The sequence below is a fragment of the Oncorhynchus mykiss genome, chromosome 2 (genome assembly GCF_013265735.2).
Source record: "Oncorhynchus mykiss isolate Arlee chromosome 2, USDA_OmykA_1.1, whole genome shotgun sequence".
NCBI classification, from domain to species: domain Eukaryota; kingdom Metazoa; phylum Chordata; class Actinopteri; order Salmoniformes; family Salmonidae; genus Oncorhynchus; species Oncorhynchus mykiss.
In genome coordinates, this window is record NC_048566.1 from 15,191,797 (window position 1) to 15,210,591 (window position 18,795).

The following is an 18,795-nucleotide window of genomic DNA, read 5'->3' on the forward strand; positions in this document are numbered from 1 at the left end:
GGCAACAGTACCCAGTCCAGAGTGTCCGGCAACAGTACCCAGTCCAGAGCGTCCGGCAACAGTACCCAGCCCAGAGCGTCCGGCGACAGTCTACAGACCGGAACCTCACGCCCTGACCTTAGTGCCCTTTGTTTTCTTTATTATTTTAGTTAGGTCAGGGTGTGACATGGGTGATGTATGTGTTTTTGTTCCTGTATGTCTATGGTTAGTTTCCTGTGTCTGCACTTATTTATATATAGCTTCACGTTCATTTTGTTGTTTTGTAAAGTTTGTTTAAGTGTTCTTCATTAATAAATAGAAGAATGTATTCACATCACGCTGCTCCTTGGTCTCCTCCATTCAACGAACGTGACACATATGAACTCCTCTGAACGCCATGGACACAACTCTTATTGGTTGTCTGATGTGGAACTGGTAACAACACAGTCTGTGATTGGCAAACAACATTTAGATCTGTAAACTGCGAGATAAGATAACATACCATGCCATGAGGTGTTGAGGGAAAAACGGATTATCTATAGATTGGGCATGATCTTTTTTAGGCCATCAGCAATAACAGGAAATACTACAAACTACATTATAGTTCAAGGTGGCAACGTCGGAATGTCTGCTTGCGCAGCAAAAATGGTACGTTTCTAACATTTATGGTTGAGATTAAATTAATATCAATATAAACTATGCACATTGTGACTTTCATTAACACGCAATGCAGGCGTCACACAGACGTTAGTCAGGCGTTGGTATCATGTCATGTAAGTCAGACACGAAACGTAGGAGTCATGTTAGGTGGTATGTTTGCCTAGGCTTATATGTCCCTTATCACTCCCCATAGTTCCTCCTTTAAAAGTTGCGAGCTTACACCGCGGGACTTAGAGGTACCCAGCGCCATGGCTTCATTACTCCAGACCACCACAAGGGGGAGTTAGAGCACTCATTATGCATTTGGGTCCCAAGGTTTTTATATGACCAATCATATCGAGTGGTTCCAATGACGAATTTGATGCGAGCCACCTGTCTCTGGTGACTTTCTTCAGCAAAAATGGCTGACAAAACATTAGGGTGGAAGCAAATGTAAGTAATTATAACATCAAAACGAGTCAGGCTAAAAATGTACAATTGAAAGATATATGTTAGTTAATGTAGAGACAAACGATTGTGCATATTTATTGTCATAAAGTTAATATAAGGAAAAGTTCAAGTTAATGTTGTTATTCTTTCAACATGCATCACTGGTTTACATGACCTCTGCTACTCCTGTCTCTAGTTTCAGCACTTTTTAAATCATGATGGGCAGCCCAGGACAGAATCGGCAAACATAGAATTGTATCCTTTTTGGCAATGTCTCTTCAGCAGAGAATTATTTTTGCAGGCTTTATTGTCACATTTAGATGTTTCTGCTGTATAGAACGAGAGAAATGGTAACTCCCACCCTGAGCAAAGTTTCAGATGAATGTCACAGAGGGTAGAGTCAAAATCAAGGCCCTAGTGAGAATTGAATTCACAACCCCTGGTTTACAAGACCAGTGCTCTAACCACTGAGCTATGGAGCCATACAGCTGCGTATGAATAATTGGAACGCTATAAAGAACACACCCATCATAGAGTTAAAAAAAGAGACACACCTAAGTAACCAAACATGCAGGTTTCCCAGTCTGGCTCCTACAGTAAAAGCAGATTCCTTGTCATAATTTGTTATACATTTAATGACAAACTCTCCCAGGTCTATGTGACCCACAGGCAGGTCTGGTCTAGTGGTCAACATTCTTCAGAATTCTCCTTTAACAGTCTCCTCTCCTCCTTTCCTTGTCTCCTCTCCTTCATGACCATCTATTTTGTTATTTTTAGGGGTAGATCAGCTTTAATACTGCAGATAGATTGTGTGTCCTTTCAATGTAACTGTCTGCATCACAGTATATTTTACATTAGTCATATTTTTATATTTGTAATTTTAGTCCCACCCTTCAGCTACCATCAACCCCTCCCTCCAATCTCTGAAAACCATACTAGGCCTGTATTGGCTACTCAACCATTTGCCTTGGGAAAGGGGGAAGGATGGATGTGTATACTGGAAAGTTTTTACCATGTTAAACCCAACTCAACCCTTTGTAGGACTCTGTCTCTAGTGTTCCCGGAAGTCCCTCCTCAAAAGGCTCCATGGGGTGTTAAGGCATATGGAGTTAACTACAGTTGCATCACTGGTACAGGTAGGGGTTTTGACTATGGGCGGTTGCCTGCAGCAGATTGTAGTAATTACATAACCATTAATGCCACCTGGCCAGTGAAAGGCTTGAATCAAACTAAGGGTGTTGCTGATGTATGGTGGATGTGTGGCCCAAACAGGCATTTGACACCTGTCCTTAGAGGTAACTGTCAGGGTACGTGTGCTTCAGCCAGTCTGATAATACCACTAACCATTATTGAAGTTACAGCTAATCAGCTCCTGGGATCTACTAGAAAAGCACCTAATGATGTTCACCCGTACTCCAGATGTAAGCGTGATGCACCTTGGTCTGAGGAAACAGATAATATACATTTCAACCTACTAGGTTTACCAGTAGGTGTTCCTTAGGAATTCTAGGCCCTAAACAGGAATGATGGTTTATGGCATCTACTACCAATTCTTGGCCCTGCTATTGTGGATGGCAAACAGACCTCATGGATAAATTATATATACTATAATCAACAACGTTTTGTTAATTACACCCACACAACTCTTACTGGTATTGCTGAGCAATTGGAGGCTTCTACCAGGACCGCCAGGCAGAATAGGTTGGCTTTAGATATGATCCTGGCCAGCCAAGGAGGGGTTTACAAAATGTTTGGTGAACAATGTTGTACATTTATACCTAACAATACCAGTCCTGATGGGAGTATATCAAAAGCATTGGTTGGGTTGGAAAAGCTTTCGGCAGAAATGAAGGGCGTGGCTGGGGTGGAGGAGTCTGGCTGGATGTCTTGGATGGGAGTGTGGCTTGGTGAGTATGCATCACTGGTGGTTACTGGATTTCTGACCCTAATTTTGGTGTTTTTGTTCTTGATGTGTTGTGCTGCTTGCATCATACCTTGTTTGAAGAAGTCTGTTACATATGTGGTACAGGCTTCAGGTATGATGCCCTTGCTTGATGCTCCTGAAGGAGATGCAGATACGGAATCTAACTTCCGGAGAAAGATGGGGCTGTCTGAGGATGACCCCTAGTTTGCTGTGGGTGAGGTCGTGGAATGATAACTTCTTAAATACATAACATGTACGATATAAGTTGTCCTCTCTTATGTGAAGGTTTAGAGTCCCTGGGTGGCAAGGAGCCCACCTGGTACAGGATAGGAGCAGCTAAGAGGACCAGATGTTTTATAATAATGCTTTGCTCTGCTTTACTCTGTTTTCCATGACCAAAGTTTTATCCTATATCTAAGATGTCAATAAACAAAAAAGTTTTATCCTATTTTTGATAAGTGACACCCTTGTGGGTGTCAAAAGGGGAAGACAAAAGCATATTTTATTTTTATTTGTTGATTTTTCTTTTATGTTTTCTGTAAAAATAAACAAATAAATAAATAATAAACTTGTTCTTATTTTCATGAAATGCTATTAACATATTACTATGTTGGGACCAGTGAAATAAAGGATAATGAGTGACACCCTTGTGGGTGTCAAAAGGGGGAATCAAAAACTCCAGTTTATATATATGTTAATCAACAAAGGGACGTGCATCACTTCATATATTCACAAAATAAAGGTTTAAAGTTCCTGGGTTTATCAGCAACCTAGTATATTGGATGGTGTGGTTACAAACCACAGGGGTGTAAAAAGGGGGATTGTGAGGTTCTGTGTTATACACTATAGCCCTTACCATATCATATGTGATGGAATATTATTTGCTGTTGGCTTGTGTGGGTATATGTGTTATGCAACATTGCTGACTCCCCTAATTTGAGTAAATTAATGGACATCAATACTTAGACTTCTACTTCTAGCTTATGCATACTATAAACATATTAGGGACACAGTATATTTTACATTAGTCATATTTTTACATTTTTAATTTTAGTCCCACCCTTCAGCTACCCTCAACCCCTCCCACCAATCTCTGAAAACCATCCAACTTTATAAGGGTACACTTATCATAGTTCAGTTGTATTCCAGAGAGGTTAGAGAAATGATCTAGATTGTCTATGAGCCTCTGCAGCGATCCAAATGGTGGATTTAAAAGAAAGCATAAGTCCTCAGCGTACAATGACACCTTTGTTTTTAAGCCCCGGATTTATATCCCCTTGATTTTATTGTTGGTTCTGATTTTAATAGCTAACATTTTGATGGCCATGATGAATAGATATGTCGACAGTGGACAACTTTGTTTCACTCCTCTTGACAGTAATACCCTCTTCCGACAACATCCGGTGAAATTGGAGAGCGCCAAATTCAATTGACAAAGTCATAATATTAAACATTCATGAAGGTAGAAGTGTCTCATATCATTTAAAAGTTTAACTTCTTGTTAATCCAAATGCGTTGCCAGATTTCAAAAAGGCTTTACGGCGGAAGCATACCATGTGATTATCTGAGGACAGCGCCCCACATCAAAATATTTTTTCAACCAGCACAGGCTTCACAGAATTGCAAAGAGCGATTAAATAAATCACTTACCTTTGAAGATCTTCCTCTGTTTGCAATCCCAAGGATCCCAGCTACACAATGAATGTTCGTTTTGTTTGATAAAGTCCTTCTTTATATCCAAAAAAGTTAGTTTAGTTGGAGCCATTGATTTCAGTAATCCACTCCTTCAACATGCATACAAAGGAATCCAAAAAGCTACCGGTAAACTTTGTTCATTTTTTTTATTTTTTACATTTTATTTCACCTTTATTTAACCAGGTAGGCTAGTTGAGAACAAGTTCTCATTTGCAACTGCGACCTTGCCAAGATAAGGCATAGCAGTGTGAACAGACAACACAGAGTTACACATGGAGTAAACAATTAACAAGTCAATAACACAGTAGAAAAAAGGGGAGTCTATATATACATTGTGTGCAAAAGGCATGAGAAGGTAGGCGAATAATTACAATTATGCAGATTAACACTGGAGTGATAAATGATCAGATGGTTATGTACAGGTAGAGATATTGGTGTGCAAAAGAGCAGAAAAATAAATAAATAAAAACAGCATGGGGATGAGGTAGGTGAAAATGGGTGGGCTATTTACCAATAGACTATGTACAGCTGCAGCGATCGGTTAGCTGCTCAGATAGCAGATGTTTGAAGTTGGTGAGGGAGATAAAAGTCTCCAACTTCAGCGATTTTTGCAATTCGTTCCAGTCACAGGCAGCAGAGAACTGGAACGAAAGGCGGCCAAATGAGGTGTTGGCTTTAGGGATGATCAGTGAGATACACCTGCTGGAGCGCGTGCTACGGATGGGTGTTGCAATCGTAACCAGTGAACTGAGATAAGGCGGAGCTTTACCTAGCATGGACTTGTAGATGACCTGGAGCCAGTGGGTCTGGCGACGAATATGTAGCGAGGGCCAGCCGACTAGAGCGTACAAGTCGCAGTGGTGGTTGGTATAAGGTGCTTTAGTGACAAAACGGATGGCACTGTGATAAACTGCATCCAGTTTGCTGAGTAGAGTGTTGGAAGCAATTTTGTAGATGACATCGCCGAAGTCGAGGATCGGTAGGATAGTCAGTTTTACTAGGGTAAGTTTGGCGGCGTGAGTGAAGGAGGCTTTGTTGCGGAATAGAAAGCCGACTCTTGATTTGATTTTCGATTGGAGATGTTTGATATGGGTCTGGAAGGAGAGTTTAGAGTCTAGCCAGACACCTAGGTACTTATAGATGTCCACATATTCAAGGTCGGAACCATCCAGGGTGGTGATGCTGGTCAGGCGTGCGGGTGCAGGCAGCGAACGGTTGAAAAGCATGCATTTGGTTTTACTAGCGTTTAAGAGCAGTTGGAGGCCACGGAAGGAGTGCTGTATGGCATTGAAGCTCGTTTGGAGGTTAGATAGCACAGTGTCCAAGGACGGGCCGGAAGTATATAGAATGGTGTCGTCTGCGTAGAGGTGGATCAGGGAATCACCCGCAGCATGAGAAACATCATTGATATATACAGAGAAAAGAGTCGGCCCGAGAATTGAACCCTGTGGCACCCCCATAGAGACTGCCAGAGGACCGGACAGCATGCCCTCCGATTTGACACACTGAACTCTGTCTGCAAAGTAATTGGTGAACCAGGCAAGGCAGTCATCTGAAAAACCGAGGCTACTGAGTCTGCCGATAAGAATACGGTGATTGACAGAGTCGAAAGCCTTGGCAAGGTCTATGAAGACGGCTGCACAGTACTGTCTTTTATCGATGGCGGTTATGATATCGTTTAGTACCTTGAGCGTGACCGGCTCGGAAACCAGATTGCACAGCGGAGAAGGTACGGTGGGATTCGAGATGGTCAGTGACCTGTTTGTTGACTTGGCTTTCGAAGACCTTAGATAGGCAGGGCAGGATGGATATAGGTCTGTAACAGTTTGGGTCCAGGGTGTCGCCCCCTTTGAAGAGGGGGATGACTGCGGCAGCTTTCCAATCCTTGGGGATCTCAGACGATATGAAAGAGAGGTTGAACAGGCTGGTAATAGGGGTTGCGAAAATGGCGGCGGATAGTTTCAGGAATAGAGGGTCCAGATTGTCAAGCCCAGCTGATTTGTACGGGTCCAGGTTTTGCAGCTCTTTCAGAACATCTGCTATCTGGATTTGGGTAAAGGAGAACCTGGAGAGAATTGGGCGAGTAGCTGCGGGGAGGGGGGGAGCTGTTGGCCGAGGTTGGAGTAGCCAGGTGGAAGGCATGGCCAGCCGTTGAGAAATGCTTGTTGAAGTTTTCGATAATCATGGATTTATCGGTGGTGACCGTGTTACCTAGCCTCAGTGCAGTGGGCAGCTGGGAGGAGGTGCTCTTGTTCTCCATGGACTTCACAGTGTCCCAGAACTTTTTGGTGTTGGAGCTACAGGATGCAAACTTCTGCCTGAAGAAGTTGGCTTTAGCTTTCCTGACTGACTGTGTGTATTGGTTCCTGACTTCCCTGAACAGTTGTATATCGCGGGGACTATTCGATGTTAGTGCAGTCAGCCACAGGATGTGTTCATACAAGTCAAACAATGTTCTCTTCAACCCTCAGGTACCCTAAGATGTAAATAAAGGATAATCCTCCAGACAGAAAGAACGGTGTTCAATAGGAAAGGAAAATAACGAAGAGCGCACCCTCATTCATGCGCGCCAAAAGCCTACTTTTCCTGTTGAGCTTCCTTGGGAAAAACTACTATTACTTGTTCGTATTTCAACAAACAAGCCTGAAACCCTGTATAAAGACTGTTGACATCTAGTGGAATCCATAGGTACTGCAATCTGGGAGGAATTTTTATATACAGACCCATAGACTTGCATTGGAAAGGCCTCTTAGCGCCAAAAAATACAACTATTTCTGGATGGATTTTCCTTGGGTTTTCGCCTGCCATATCAATTCTGTTATACTCACAGACATTATTTTAACAGTTTAGAAACTTCAAAGTGTTTTCCATCAAATTCTACCAATTATATGCATTTCCTAGCTTCTGGTCCTGAGTAACAGGCAGTTTACTTTGGGCACGTCAGTCAGGCAGAAATTCAGAATACTGCCCTTCAGAAGTTTTAATACTTTCTCAGAAGTAGCCATTATTTACTATACTGAACAAAAAAATATACGCAACACGCAACAATTGAAACGTTTTTACTGAGTTACAGTTAATATAAGGAAAAGTTCAAGTTAATGTTGTTATTCTTTCAACATGGATTACATGACCTCTGCTAGGTCTCTAGTTTCAGCACTTTTTAAATCATGATGGGTAGCCCAGGACAGAATCGGCAAATGGTAACTCCCACCCTTTGCAAAGTTTCAGCTGAATGTCACAGAGGGTAGAGTCAAAATCAAGGCCCCAGTGAGAATTGAACTCACGACCCCTGGTTTACAAGACCAGTGCTCTAACCACTGAGCTATGGAGCCATACGGCAAGGTATGAAGAATTGGAATGCTATAAAGATCACACCCGTCATACAGTTAATAAAAGAGACACACCTAAGTAACCAAACATGCAGGTTTCCCAGTCTGGCTCCTACAGTAAATGCAGATTCCTTGACATCCTTTGTTATACATTTAATGACAAACTCTCCCAGGTCTATGTGACTCACAGGCAGGTCTGGTATAGTGGTCCACATTCTTCAGAATTCTCCTTTAATAGTCTCCTCTCCTTCATGACCATCCATTTTGTTATTTTTAGGGGTAGATCAGCTTTAATACTGCAGATGGATTGTGTGTCCTTTCAATGTAACTGTCTGCATCATTTCCAATCCCCCATACATTTTTTTTACAAACATTCCATTGTATTATTTTCCCTTAACCCTACCACCCCTCCCCTAATTGGATTCAATTAATGGACATCAATACTTAGACTTCTACTTCTAGCTTATACATACTATAAACATATTAGGGACACAGTATATTTTACATTAGTCATATTTTTATATTTTTTATTTTAGTCACCACCCTTCAGCTACCCTCAACCCCTCTCACCAATCTCTGAAAACCATCCAACTTTATAAGGGTACACTTATCATAGTTCAGTTGTATTCCAGAGAGGTTAGAGAAATTATCTAGATTGTCTATGAGTCTCTGCAGCGATCCAAATGGTGGTTTTAAAAGAAAGCATAAGTCCTCAGCGTACAATGACACCTTTGTTTTTAAGCCCCGGATTTCTATCCCCTTGATTTTATTGTTGGTTCTGATTTTAATAGCTAACATTTTGATGGCCATGATGAATAGATATGTCGACAGTGGACAACCTTGTTTCACTCCTCTTGACAGTAATACCCTCTTCCGACAACATCCGATGAAATTGGAGCGCGCCAAATTCAATTGACAAAGTCATAATATTAAACATTCATGAAGATAGAAGTGTCTCATATCATTTAAAAGCTTAACTTCTTGTTAATCCAAATGCGTTGCCAGATTTCAAAAAGGCTTTACGGCGGAAGCATACCATGTGATTATCTGAGGACAGCGCCCCACATCAAAATATTTTTTCAACCAGCACAGGCTTCACAGAATTGAAAATGGTGATTAAATAAATCACTTACCTGTTTGCAATCCCAAGGATCCCAGCTACACAATGAATGTTCGTTTTGTTTGATAAATTCCTTCTTTATATCCAATAAAGTTAGTTTAGTTGGAGCCATTGATTTCAGTAATCCACTCCTTCAACATGCATACAAAGGAATCCAAAAAGCTACCGGTAAACTTTGTTCATACAAGTCAAACAATGTTCTATTCAACCCTCAGGTACCCTAAGATGTAAATAAAGGATAATCCTCCAGACAGAAAGAACGGTGTTCAATAGGAAAGGAAAATAACGAAGAGCGCACCCTCATTCATGCGCGCCAAAAGCCTACTTTTCCTGTTGAGCTTCCTTGGGAAAAACTACTATTACTTGTTCGTATTTCAACAAACAAGCCTGAAACCCTGTATAAAGACTGTTGACATCTAGTGGAATCCATAGGTACTGCAATCTGGGAGGAATTTTTATATACAGACCCATAGACTTGCATTGGAAAGGCCTCTTAGCGGCAAAAAATACAACTATTTCTGGATGGATTTTCCTTGGGTTTTCGCCTGCCATATCAATTCTGTTATACTCACAGACATTATTTTAACAGTTTAGAAACTTCAAAGTGTTTTCCATCAAATTCTACCAATTATATGCATTTCCTAGCTTCTGGTCCTGAGTAACAGGCAGTTTACTTTGGGCACGTCAGTCAGGCAGAAATTCAGAATACTGCCCTTCAGAAGTTTTAATACTTTCTCAGAAGTAGCCATTATTTACTATACTGAACAAAAAAATATACGCAACACGCAACAATTGAAACGTTTTTACTGAGTTACAGTTAATATAAGGAAAAGTTCAAGTTAATGTTGTTATTCTTTCAACATGGATTACATGACCTCTGCTAGGTCTCTAGTTTCAGCACTTTTTAAATCATGATGGGTAGCCCAGGACAGAATCGGCAAATGGTAACTCCCACCCTTTGCAAAGTTTCAGCTGAATGTCACAGAGGGTAGAGTCAAAAACAAGGCCCTAGTGAGAATTGAACTCACGACCCCTGGTTTACAAGACCAGTGCTCTAACCACTGAGCTATGGAGCCATACGGCAAGGTATGAAGAATTGGAATGCTATAAAGATCACACCCGTCATACAGTTAATAAAAGAGACACACCTAAGTAACCAAACATGCAGGTTTCCCAGTCTGGCTCCTACAGTAAATGCAGATTCCTTGACATCCTTTGTTATACATTTAATGACAAACTCTCCCAGGTCTATGTGACTCACAGGCAGGTCTGGTATAGTGGTCCACATTCTTCAGAATTCTCCTTTAATAGTCTCCTCTCCTTCATGACCATCCATTTTGTTATTTTTAGGGGTAGATCAGCTTTAATACTGCAGATGGATTGTGTGTCCTTTCAATGTAACTGTCTGCATCATTTCCAATCCCCCATACATTTTTTTTACAAACATTCCATTGTATTATTTTCCCTTAACCCTACCACCCCTCCCCTAATTGGATTCAATTAATGGACATCAATACTTAGACTTCTACTTCTAGCTTATACATACTATAAACATATTAGGGACACAGTATATTTTACATTAGTCATATTTTTATATTTATAATTTTAGTCACCACCCTTCAGCTACCCTCAACCCCTCTCACCAATCTCTGAAAACCATCCAACTTTATAAGGGTACACTTATCATAGTTCAGTTGTATTCCAGAGAGGTTAGAGAAATGATCTAGATTGTCTATGAGTCTCTGCAGCGATCCAAATGGTGGTTTTAAAAGAAAGCATAAGTCCTCAGCGTACAATGACACCTTTGTTTTTAAGCCCCGGATTTCTATCCCCTTGATTTTATTGTTGGTTCTGATTTTAATAGCTAACATTTTGATGGCCATGATGAATAGATATGTCGACAGTGGACAACCTTGTTTCACTCCTCTTGACAGTAATACCCTCTTCCGACAACATCCGATGAAATTGGAGCGCGCCAAATTCAATTGACAAAGTCATAATATTAAACATTCATGAAGATAGAAGTGTCTCATATCATTTAAAAGCTTAACTTCTTGTTAATCCAAATGCGTTGCCAGATTTCAAAAAGGCTTTACGGCGGAAGCATACCATGTGATTATCTGAGGACAGCGCCCCACATCAAAATATTTTTTCAACCAGCACAGGCTTCACAGAATTGAAAATGGTGATTAAATAAATCACTTACCTGTTTGCAATCCCAAGGATCCCAGCTACACAATGAATGTTCGTTTTGTTTGATAAATTCCTTCTTTATATCCAATAAAGTTAGTTTAGTTGGAGCCATTGATTTCAGTAATCCACTCCTTCAACATGCATACAAAGGAATCCAAAAAGCTACCGGTAAACTTTGTTCATACAAGTCAAACAATGTTCTATTCAACCCTCAGGTACCCTAAGATGTAAATAAAGGATAATCCTCCAGACAGAAAGAACGGTGTTCAATAGGAAAGGAAAATAACGAAGAGCGCACCCTCATTCATGCGCGCCAAAAGCCTACTTTTCCTGTTGAGCTTCCTTGGGAAAAACTACTATTACTTGTTCGTATTTCAACAAACAAGCCTGAAACCCTGTATAAAGACTGTTGACATCTAGTGGAATCCATAGGTACTGCAATCTGGGAGGAATTTTTATATACAGACCCATAGACTTGCATTGGAAAGGCCTCTTAGCGGCAAAAAATACAACTATTTCTGGATGGATTTTCCTTGGGTTTTCGCCTGCCATATCAATTCTGTTATACTCACAGACATTATTTTAACAGTTTAGAAACTTCAAAGTGTTTTCCATCAAATTCTACCAATTATATGCATTTCCTAGCTTCTGGTCCTGAGTAACAGGCAGTTTACTTTGGGCACGTCAGTCAGGCAGAAATTCAGAATACTGCCCTTCAGAAGTTTTAATACTTTCTCAGAAGTAGCCATTATTTACTATACTGAATAATAAAATATACGCAACACGCAACAATTGAAACGTTTTTACTGAGTTAATATAAGGAAAAGTTCAAGTTAATGTTGTTATTCTTTCAACATGCATCACTGGATTACATGACCTCTGCTACTCCTGTCTCTAGTTTCAGCACTTTTTAAATCATGATGGGCAGCCCAGGACAGAATCGGCAAATGGTAACTCCCACCCTTTGCAAAGTTTCAGATGAATGTCACAGAGGGTAGAGTCAAAATCAAGGCCCCAGTGAGAGTTGAACTCACGACCCCTGGTTTACAAGACCAGTGCTCTAACCACTGAGCTATGGAGCCATACGGCAAGGTATGAAGAATTGGAATGCTATAAAGATCACACCCGTCATACAGTTAAAAAAAGAGACACACCTAAGTAACCAAACATGCAGGTTTCCCAGTCTGGCTCCTACAGTAAATGCAGATTCCTTGACATCCTTTGTTATACAATTAATGACAAACTCTCCCAGGTCTATGTGACCCACAGGCAGGTCTGGTATAGTGGTCCACATTCTTCAGAATTCTCCTTTAATAGTCTCCTCTCCTTCATGACCATCCATTTTGTTATTTTTAGGGGTAGATCAGCTTTAATACTGCAGATGGATTGTGTGTCCTTTCAATGTAACTGTCTGCATCATTTCCAATCCCCCATACATTTTTTTTACAAACATTCCATTGTATTATTTTCCCTTAACCCTACCACCCCTCCCCTAATTGGATTCAATTAATGGACATCAATACTTAGACTTCTACTTCTAGCTTATACATACTATAAACATATTAGGGACACAGTATATTTTACATTAGTCATATTTTTATATTTTTAATTTTAGTCCCACCCTTCAGCTACCCTCAACCCCTCTCACCAATCTCTGAAAACCATCCAACTTTATAAGGGTACACTTATCATAGTTCAGTTGTATTCCAGAGAGGTTAGAGAAATGATCTAGATTGTCTATGAGTCTCTGCAGTGATCCAAATGGTGGTTTTAAAAGAAAGCATAAGTCCTCAGCGTACAATGACACCTTTGTTTTTAAGCCCCGGATTTCTATCCCCTTGATTTTATTGTTGGTTCTGATTTTAATAGCTAACATTTTGATGGCCATGATGAATAGATATGTCGACAGTGGACAACCTTGTTTCACTCCTCTTGACAGTAATACCCTCTTCCGACAACATCCGATGAAATTGGAGAGCGCCAAATTCAATTGACAAAGTCATAATATTAAACATTCATGAAGATAGAAGTGTCTCATATCATTTAAAAGCTTAACTTCTTGTTAATCCAAATGCGTTGCCAGATTTCAAAAAGGCTTTACGGCGGAAGCATACCATGTGATTATCTGAGGACAGCGCCCCACATCAAAATATTTTTTCAACCAGCACAGGCTTCACAGAATTGAAAATGGTGATTAAATAAATCACTTACCTGTTTGCAATCCCAAGGATCCCAGCTACACAATGAATGTTCGTTTTGTTTGATAAATTCCTTCTTTATATCCAATAAAGTTAGTTTAGTTGGAGCCATTGATTTCAGTAATCCACTCCTTCAACATGCATACAAAGGAATCCAAAAAGCTACCGGTAAACTTTGTTCATACAAGTCAAACAATGTTCTATTCAACCCTCAGGTACCCTAAGATGTAAATAAAGGATAATACTCCAGACAGAAAGAACGGTGTTCAATAGGAAAGGAAAATAACGAAGAGCGCACCCTCATTCATGCGCGCCAAAAGCCTACTTTTCCTGTTGAGCTTCCTTGGGAAAAACTACTATTACTTGTTCGTATTTCAACAAACAAGCCTGAAACCCTGTATAAAGACTGTTGACATCTAGTGGAATCCATAGGTACTGCAATCTGGGAGGAATTTTTATATACAGACCCATAGACTTGCATTGGAAAGGCCTCTTAGCGCCAAAAAATACAACTATTTCTGGATGGATTTTCCTTGGGTTTTCGCCTGCCATATCAATTCTGTTATACTCACAGACATTATTTTAACAGTTTAGAAACTTCAAAGTGTTTTCCATCAAATTCTACCAATTATATGCATTTCCTAGCTTCTGGTCCTGAGTAACAGGCAGTTTACTTTGGGCACGTCAGTCAGGCAGAAATTCAGAATACTGCCCTTCAGAAGTTTTAATACTTTCTCAGAAGTAGCCATTATTTACTATACTGAACAAAAAAATATACGCAACACGCAACAATTGAAACGTTTTTACTGAGTTACAGTTAATATAAGGAAAAGTTCAAGTTAATGTTGTTATTCTTTCAACATGGATTACATGACCTCTGCTAGGTCTCTAGTTTCAGCACTTTTTAAATCATGATGGGTAGCCCAGGACAGAATCGGCAAATGGTAACTCCCACCCTTTGCAAAGTTTCAGCTGAATGTCACAGAGGGTAGAGTCAAAATCAAGGCCCCAGTGAGAATTGAACTCACGACCCCTGGTTTACAAGACCAGTGCTCTAACCACTGAGCTATGGAGCCATACGGCAAGGTATGGAGAATTGGAATGCTATAAAGATCACACCCGTCATACAGTTAAAAAAAGAGACACACCTAAGTAACCAAACATGCAGGTTTCCCAGTCTGGCTCCTACAGTAAATGCAGATTCCTTGACATCCTTTGTTATACAATTAATGACAAACTCTCCCAGGTCTATGTGACCCACAGGCAGGTCTGGTATAGTGGTCCACATTCTTCAGAATTCTCCTTTAATAGTCTCCTCTCCTTCATGACCATCCATTTTGTTATTTTTAGGGGTAGATCAGCTTTAATACTGCAGATGGATTGTGTGTCCTTTCAATGTAACTGTCTGCATCATTTCCAATCCCCCATACATTTTTTTTACAAACATTCCATTGTATTATTTTCCCTTAACCCTACCACCCCTCCCCTAATTGGATTCAATTAATGGACATCAATACTTAGACTTCTACTTCTAGCTTATACATACTATAAACATATTAGGGACACAGTATATTTTACATTAGTCATATTTTTATATTTTTAATTTTAGTCCCACCCTTCAGCTACCCTCAACCCCTCTCACCAATCTCTGAAAACCATCCAACTTTATAAGGGTACACTTATCATAGTTCAGTTGTATTCCAGAGAGGTTAGAGAAATGATCTAGATTGTCTATGAGTCTCTGCAGTGATCCAAATTGTGGTTTTAAAAGAAAGCATAAGTCCTCAGCGTACAATGACACCTTTGTTTTTAAGCCCCGGATTTCTATCCCCTTGATTTTATTGTTGGTTCTGATTTTAATAGCTAACATTTTGATGGCCATGATGAATAGATATGTCGACAGTGGACAACCTTGTTTCACTCCTCTTGACAGTAATACCCTCTTCCGACAACATCCGATGAAATTGGAGAGCGCCAAATTCAATTGACAAAGTCATAATATTAAACATTCATGAAGATAGAAGTGTCTCATATCATTTAAAAGTTTAACTTCTTGTTAATCTAAATGCGTTGCCAGATTTCAAAAAGGCTTTACGGCGGAAGCATACCATGTGATTATCTGAGGACAGCGCCCCACATCAAAATATTTTTTCAACCAGCACAGGCTTCACAGAATTGCAAATAGCGATTAAATAAATCACTTACCTTTGAAGATCTTCCTCTGTTTGCAATCCCAAGGAACCCAGCTACACAAAGAATGTTCGTTTTGTTTGATAAATTCCTTCTTTATATCCAAAAAAGTTAGTTTAGTTGGAGCCATTGATTTCAGTAATCCACTCCTTCAACATGCATACAAAGGAATCCAAAAAGCTACCGGTAAACTTTGTTCATACAAGTCAAACAATGTTCTATTCAACCATCAGGTACCCTAAGATGTAAATAAAGGATAATACTCCAGACAGAAAGAACGGTGTTCAATAGGAAAGGAAAATAACGAAGAGCGCACCCTCATTCATGCGCGCCAAAAGCCTACTTTTCCTGTTGAGCTTCCTTGGGAAAAACTACTATTACTTGTTCGTATTTCAACAAACAAGCCTGAAACCCTGTATAAAGACTGTTGACATCTAGTGGAATCCATAGGTACTGCAATCTGGGAGGAATTTTTATATACAGACCCATAGACTTGCATTGGAAAGGCCTCTTAGCGCCAAAAAATACAACTATTTCTGGATGGATTTTCCTTGGGTTTTCGCCTGCCATATCAATTCTGTTATACTCACAGACATTATTTTAACAGTTTAGAAACTTCAAAGTGTTTTCCATCAAATTCTACCAATTATATGCATTTCCTAGCTTCTGGTCCTGAGTAACAGGCAGTTTACTTTGGGCACGTCAGTCAGGCATTCAGAATACTGCCCTTCAGAAGTTTTAATACTTTCTCAGAAGTAGCCATTATTTACTATACTGAATAATAAAATATACGCAACACGCAACAATTGAAACGTTTTTACTGAGTTAATATAAGGAAAAGTTCAAGTTAATGTTGTTATTCTTTCAACATGCATCACTGGATTACATGACCTCTGCTACTCCTGTCTCTAGTTTCAGCACTTTTTAAATCATGATGGGCAGCCCAGGACAGAATCGGCAAATGGTAACTCCCACCCTTTGCAAAGTTTCAGATGAATGTCACAGAGGGTAGAGTCAAAATCAAGGCCCCAGTGAGAATTGAACTCACGACCCCTGGTTTACAAGACCAGTGCTCTAACCACTGAGCTATGGAGCCATACGGCAAGGTATGGAGAATTGGAATGCTATAAAGATCACACCCGTCATACAGTTAAAAAAAGAGACACACCTAAGTAACCAAACATGCAGGTTTCCCAGTCTGGCTCCTACAGTAAATGCAGATTCCTTGACATCCTTTGTTATACAATTAATGACAAACTCTCCCAGGTCTATGTGACCCACAGGCAGGTCTGGTATAGTGGTCCACATTCTTCAGAATTCTCCTTTAATAGTCTCCTCTCCTTCATGACCATCCATTTTGTTATTTTTAGGGGTAGATCAGCTTTAATACTGCAGATGGATTGTGTGTCCTTTCAATGTAACTGTCTGCATCATTTCCAATCCCCCATACATTTTTTTTTACAAACATTCCATTGTATTATTTTCCCTTAACCCTACCACCCCTCCCCTAATTGGATTCAATTAATGGACATCAATACTTAGACTTCTACTTCTAGCTTATACATACTATAAACATATTAGGGACACAGTATATTTTACATTAGTCATATTTTTATATTTTTAATTTTAGTCCCACCCTTCAGCTACCCTCAACCCCTCTCACCAATCTCTGAAAACCATCCAACTTTATAAGGGTACACTTATCATAGTTCAGTTGTATTCCAGAGAGGTTAGAGAAATGATCTAGATTGTCTATGAGTCTCTGCAGTGATCCAAATTGTGGTTTTAAAAGAAAGCATAAGTCCTCAGCGTACAATGACACCTTTGTTTTTAAGCCCCGGATTTCTATCCCCTTGATTTTATTGTTGGTTCTGATTTTAATAGCTAACATTTTGATGGCCATGATGAATAGATATGTCGACAGTGGACAACCTTGTTTCACTCCTCTTGACAGTAATACCCTCTTCCGACAACATCCGATGAAATTGGAGAGCGCCAAATTCAATTGACAAAGTCATAATATTAAACATTCATGAAGATAGAAGTGTCTCATATCATTTAAAAGTTTAACTTCTTGTTAATCTAAATGCGTTGCCAGATTTCAAAAAGGCTTTACGGCGGAAGCATACCATGTGATTATCTGAGGACAGCGCCCCACATCAAAATATTTTTTCAACCAGCACAGGCTTCACAGAATTGCAAATAGCGATTAAATAAATCACTTACCTTTGAAGATCTTCCTCTGTTTGCAATCCCAAGGAACCCAGCTACACAAAGAATGTTCGTTTTGTTTGATAAATTCCTTCTTTATATCCAAAAAAGTTAGTTTAGTTGGAGCCATTGATTTCAGTAATCCACTCCTTCAACATGCATACAAAGGAATCCAAAAAGCTACCGGTAAACTTTGTTCATACAAGTCAAACAATGTTCTATTCAACCATCAGGTACCCTAAGATGTAAATAAAGGATAATACTCCAGACAGAAAGAACGGTGTTCAATAGGAAAGGAAAATAACGAAGAGCGCACCCTCATTCATGCGCGCCAAAAGCCTACTTTTCCTGTTGAGCTTCCTTGGGAAAAACTACTATTACTTGTTCGTATTTCAACAAACAAGCCTGAAACCCTGTATAAAGACTGTTGACATCTAGTGGAATCCATAGGTACTGCAATCTGGGAGGAATTTTTATATACAGACCCATAGACTTGCATTGGAAAGGCCTCTTAGCGCCAAAAAATACAACTATTTCTGGATGGATTTTCCTTGGGTTTTCGCCTGCCATATCAATTCTGTTATACTCACAGACATTATTTTAACAGTTTAGAAACTTCAAAGTGTTTTCCATCAAATTCTACCAATTATATGCATTTCCTAGCTTCTGGTCCTGAGTAACAGGCAGTTTACTTTGGGCACGTCAGTCAGGCATTCAGAATACTGCCCTTCAGAAGTTTTAATACTTTCTCAGAAGTAGCCATTATTTACTATACTGAATAATAAAATATACGCAACACGCAACAATTGAAACGTTTTTACTGAGTTAATATAAGGAAAAGTTCAAGTTAATGTTGTTATTCTTTCA

General features: G+C 39.7%; 6 non-coding genes across 6 annotated transcripts; all 6 read right to left on the reverse strand.

Annotated features, from left to right (window-relative positions):
- Window positions 1–1,477: 1,477 nt before the first annotated feature.
- trnat-ugu lies at window positions 1,478–1,550 on the reverse strand. The gene has a single exon. It is a non-coding gene; the product is annotated as a tRNA-Thr (tRNA).
- A 6,396-nt stretch (window positions 1,551–7,946) lies between these two features.
- Window positions 7,947–8,019, reverse strand: trnat-ugu. Its single transcript has one exon. It is a non-coding gene; the product is annotated as a tRNA-Thr (tRNA).
- Window positions 8,020–10,139: 2,120 nt separating this feature from the next.
- On the reverse strand, window positions 10,140–10,212 carry trnat-ugu. Its single transcript has one exon. It is a non-coding gene; the product is annotated as a tRNA-Thr (tRNA).
- Window positions 10,213–12,338: 2,126 nt separating this feature from the next.
- Window positions 12,339–12,411, reverse strand: trnat-ugu. The gene has a single exon. It is a non-coding gene; the product is annotated as a tRNA-Thr (tRNA).
- A 2,119-nt stretch (window positions 12,412–14,530) lies between these two features.
- Window positions 14,531–14,603, reverse strand: trnat-ugu. Its single transcript has one exon. It is a non-coding gene; the product is annotated as a tRNA-Thr (tRNA).
- A 2,137-nt stretch (window positions 14,604–16,740) lies between these two features.
- Window positions 16,741–16,813, reverse strand: trnat-ugu. The gene has a single exon. It is a non-coding gene; the product is annotated as a tRNA-Thr (tRNA).
- Window positions 16,814–18,795: the final 1,982 nt, after the last annotated feature.